Source organism: Polyodon spathula, chromosome 5 (genome assembly GCF_017654505.1).
Source record: "Polyodon spathula isolate WHYD16114869_AA chromosome 5, ASM1765450v1, whole genome shotgun sequence".
Taxonomy (NCBI): Eukaryota; Metazoa; Chordata; class Actinopteri; order Acipenseriformes; family Polyodontidae; genus Polyodon; species Polyodon spathula.
Window position 1 is genome coordinate 51,683,196 of NC_054538.1, and position 5,566 is coordinate 51,688,761.

Genomic DNA, 5,566 nt, shown 5'->3' on the forward strand with positions numbered 1-5,566 from the left:
TATTTTGTAACACACATTATTATTCTAAACTCTTAGCCTTTCAAAATACATTTCTTTCTGTAACATTAAGCAAATTAATATTGATTTTGAACTGGAGCATGTACGAGTGTGCAATGGTTTTGAATATCTGATTTAGCCTAGTTGCATTACTTGGACTGTTTTCCTTTGTAACTGCTATGTGTTAAGGCCAAGAAGCAACATCTCTATATCAAATATCAAATTACATGACCCAAAATGTCCTTTCATATGGTTAAGGTATCTGAAAAAAACTATCAGGGAATTAAACTGTTGAGAAAAGGTAAAAAACACTGCCATCAATAAAATTGGAAATAAATGGTTAAATGTATTATTTTGTTTTGTGTTATTCATTACCGTGCATCCAACTTAATTGAGCATAGATTAAAGGACATCTTTAGGGTCAGTAACAAAATCTGCTTATAAATAGGCCAAGGAATCATGAATTCACTGATATGGAGAGACAAAACACAATCCAGAAACCTTGAACTTTTAATGGTGAACATCAGTGGGGTAAGTATGACCACATTATCGTGCATCTCAATTTTGTATTTTTAATTGAAGTGTCCTTTTCTTTCTACTTGTAGATTGGTAATCTCCTGTAAAATTAATCTGATTAAATTAAACTGTCTCAAACTGTCAGAACTAATGACTTGAATTGACTGGAGCCAGATAGGTGACTCGACTCGACTCGAGCAAACTCTGTGACTCAATTCGACTACACTTGAGCTTGGAATGTCAAAGGCTCGACTTGACTCAAGTCTTTACCCCGTCACTCAAGTCCCAATTTTTGTGACTTGATTACAAGACTGCCAGAGGATGAAGGAAGAATGAAGCGCAACTATTGAGCACCTTTTTATGTAGTTGTACCTTCTTTTCCAAAGGTTAGAATAACCATTTCATCCCTTGAGTGATCTGTATATCCATACATATCTTCAAATGCATCGTTCAAAGCATCAATTTTTTTAATTTTTCATTTTTTTTTGTAAAAGTGGCCAATTATGTTTGTATTTTAGACCATCCCCAATTTGGCTCTGCTCTAATTTAGTGAACTGTAGAATCTCAGTACAGATCGTACCAATTTTAACATTCTATCATGGTTTATTGTAAAGGCTGGTATTGCTTTGAGGCAAATACCCCGGAAATACTCTAACCCTAACCCTAACCCCGGAAATACATTTATGTGGGACAAATGAAACGTAATCTTAAAATTAGAATTGCAGAACATAAAGCTGCTATAAGGAATAGCAATATGGACTATGCAATAGTGAGGCAATACAAAGCACTAAATCATGGCTCTTCATCGAGTCTTAAATTTATAGGAATGGAAAGTGTAACAATACCTGTAAGCGGTGATAATATTGTCAAATAACTATTAAGAAGGGAGGCCTTTTGGATACCTACGTTAAATTCGGTTGAACCCAATGGTCATAATGAGACGTTAGAACTGAATTCTTATTAATGAACTGATTAATAATTTTAATGTAAGACTGATTAATAATTTTTTTAACATTGAAATTGATACTGATGGAATGATTTTGGCAACATTAATGTTAATAAAGGTAGAAAATAACGATGCACAATGAGAGTGGCGGTAATGCATTTGATGTTTACAGTAATGTGTTTGGAATGTTATTTAAAGTAGACATAGTAATATATTTGCTAAATGTAATGCAACTGGTTAAGTATTTTCTGATTGACTGTTAATTATATGGAATGACTTGCTGTGATTTTATGTTATTAAATTAGCAACTGCTAATTTGTTAAGAGTGCTGTATATCAGTAAATGATTCAGTGTTGTTTACATTTACTAAGTCCGTAACCTGCTGGAGACACTGAAGTGTTGAACTGCATTTGTTTTACACTAAAAAAAACTGATGGATATAAATAATCAATGATTAATTCTGATGGGATACCGAGTATTTCACCTTTATTGAACTGTTATACTACAACCAGCTGTATCAGAGAAGACCGTTCTAATTGTTTATTCCTTTATGGTAAGAATCTCATCATGATAAACTTTTGGTGCAGTAATGACTTTTTGATTTTATATATATATATATATATATATATATATATATATATATATATATATATATAAAATCACTGGTGGCTAGTGGTCAAAAAAAAAAATGGGGAGGCAGAAAAAAGCAGAGGTCTTGAGGTCCCCCTTAAGCCACTAGCAGAAGAATCTTATTATTCTATTCTGACTGGGAACACCTTTCACATCATCTTAACATTTTGGTCCAATTCAAAACCATTTTCTCCACCAGCCATCAGAAAAAAATAAAACAGTAGTCCACCAGGATTTATTCTAATAAACTTAATTCTTACACACTGCAAACGTATGTTTAAAACACAACATTAATATAGCTCTTAGACTTCAAGACCACGTCATTTTAACAGCATTTGCATGAAATAGTTCTGGGGGGGAGACAGGCCCTCCTGAACTCCTGAGCCAGAAATAGCCTTCTCAATGAATAATAGAGAGGCAGTCATGGATGAGGCTGGTTCTCAAAGTCGGCTGTAGAAAAAGAGAATATTCCAGTTCAATAGGGAGTATTTACACGCTTGTGGAATTTAAAACAGAAGTGCAAATTGTGGTGAAATGTAAAAAAATGCCTAAACACACAAAAGACACACAAGACTATGACCGTGACCATAAGGATTCTATTGTGGAAGACAGCAAAGGAAATAAGGTACAATTGAAAAAGCTTGTAAGTACTGTCAAGTTACTATATATATATATATATATATATATATATATATATATAAAAACTGAAAGGAACAAAAAGCAATATTTTCATACAGTACATAAAAAAAAAACAATTTTAATTAATAAAAAAACGAAAAACAGAAGCACTAAATATAATGTCTTTATTTATCACATAATAAAACAGTAGCATATTATATTACTCGTTATATTTATTATTTAGGGTGAAAATATTGAGGGAAAGTTTCACCTCTATGCCTGGGAAGCCGCCCTTCACACTAGTTCTAAAACTAAGGCTTTGGGGATCCACAACATTAAGTCTGTAGAGCCTAGTAAAGGTAAGGGGAGTAGCCCACACCACTGCATTGCAAATGTCCTTGGCAGATGCTCCCTGGAATAAAGCCCATGAAGTTGCCATGACCCTGGTGAAATGGGCAGTGAGCTTTTCTGGAGGGCAAGTAGGCTCACTCTTAGGCAGTCCTGACCGTGTTTGCTATCCACTTAGACAGCTGCTGCTTAGACAGCATTTTGTCCCATAGCTGACAAAAAATTACCCGGACTGCCTCCAGCTTTTCGTCCTGTAAACATTGTAGGACATATTCCCTGAATCTAATAATACATGAACATGTATTAATGATATAACTGGACTAATTAATGAAACTACTGTGTCTTAGGAAAGCAAACTGCTGTGTCTTAAGAAAAAGGGCCCCTTGGTTCCTGGAAGAAAGATGACCAGGGCTAGGAGGGGGGCATCTGGACTGGGTGAGGCTGAAAGGACAGTGAAGAGACTGTGAAACTGCACTCACAAGCGGTTTGGTGCAAAGAAGACATAAATTACAGATGTCAACCAGTCCCAACTGCAACGACAAGCTGCTAGATAAAAGGAAGCAGACAAAGGATGAATCTCCAAGATTTGTGAGTTGAAAAGGCAAGATACACAAATGATCTCATGAAAGTGGCTACTCAGCAGAGTGAAAAGACTATAAAAATCAAAGCAAAATTGAACATTTTGCACTCCACATCGAATGCTAAACAGGGTGTTGTCACTCTGCTAAGCATATCTGCAACTCCGGGACTGCCTAAAAACGAAATCAAGACGGGACCTGAAACGGACCCAAGACGAGGATACAAGCTGCAAACAAGCCAATGACCACAAGCAATGAGACTGAGGCCTGGCGAGAAGACAGACATAAAACTTACAGCAACTGTTATCAGACAAACAAGTCTGGGACTGCTGTACACCTAAGCCCAACAGTATCCAAAGAAACTGTGCCCTGCTACCTGCTGGCTAAAGATTCAACAAAGTGGACAGAGCGGACGGGCGCTGCTGTGGATCCTCTACCAAGGACTGGCGACTTTGTTGCTGCTGTTTGTTGATTCTATCGAGCATTGATAGATCCAAAGTGGGATTGAAGACTTCGTTTCTGAGAGGAGAGTTTTGTACTGGACACTTCAACAGATTGAGTTTCCAAACCAGCGGACCAAAAGTCTAAGCTTCAAGGAACCGTTGAGTATAATTCCAGTTGCATTTTCCTTTCATGGAACAAAATGAATTAATTGTAACACATTCACATAGAATTGAACTGTTAATTATTTAGTTTGCGCACTTTGCGTGCAAAATAACTTTTATTGAAACATGATGAAGTAACTAAAGTAATCTACCTCATATTGTTATATGAAGAATTTCTTTCAAAGTAAACTTGCCATATACTTAATCTATATACCATTAACAAGCTTAATGTGATATATTCTTAAGATTGTCTGCATTATCTCAGATGTACTCTGTGCATTGGATGTGGGCGTGTGTGTGTGTGAGTGAGAGACTATGTCACAGGCTGCTGCCTGCTGCTGATGTTCTAGGGGAAAGTGGTGTCATATTTCAACTGCCTTCTAGTCAAGCATAAATGTAGTTAGAGCTTGGTGTGTTTTGTGCTTATAGACTAAGAGATTTACTTTCTGACTTTTCTGATTTTTGTTTATTATTTGTGTACTTAATAAAATGCTACTGTTGATTAACCATTCCTTGTGTCTGCGCATGAATGTGTGTTCATAGTACTTTGAAACTCATCAATTTAAATATTATTATTGAGAGAACTAATCAACCCTGATATTAAATGATCAATTATTGAATTTTTCCCACAACAGAATACACCAGAGCCTGCACTGAGCAGAGTGTATGGAGCTGCCTCTCTGTCAGACTGGAAAGGAGGCGGATGGAAAGCCTCCAGCTCCACAGATTGATTGATACTGAATGCCAGGGACAATTTTTTAAACAAGATTAAGCAAGCTTTCACTATCGCTTTGCGGAGGTGATAGCGAGCAAGAAAGCCACTTTAAATGATAAAAATTGAAACTCCGCTGAGTACAAGAGCTCAAATGGAGTGTATTAAGCACTATGTTTAACTTCCAACAAGAAACAATGTCCTTCATAGTCAGACTTTCAAAAATTGCCCCGCCAGGAAGGGAGCTCCTGGGGAGACCGAGTCAATCTTGACATGGCAAGTTAAAATAGCTCCTAGATAGACCTTTAAAGTAGAGGGGGATTCCCCCTCATCAAACAGTCTTTGCAAGAATTGCAGTATTACTGCCTTGGGACTGCCTGCATCACAGGTTCCAACAGCAGCTTTGGTATACAGTATTCAGGATTCTGCTCTGTAAGAAGTAAATATCAGTTTGACAATGGTTACATATCATACTATCGATGCAGGGCCACCTTGCGCCACATCTATGCAGCTGCACCCAATAATTGTACCAAATCAAGTACACATTCCTCTCGATCTTGTCCTAGTATTACATTTCAAAATATGCAGTGGTAGATGTGTTTCTTGTATGACATTT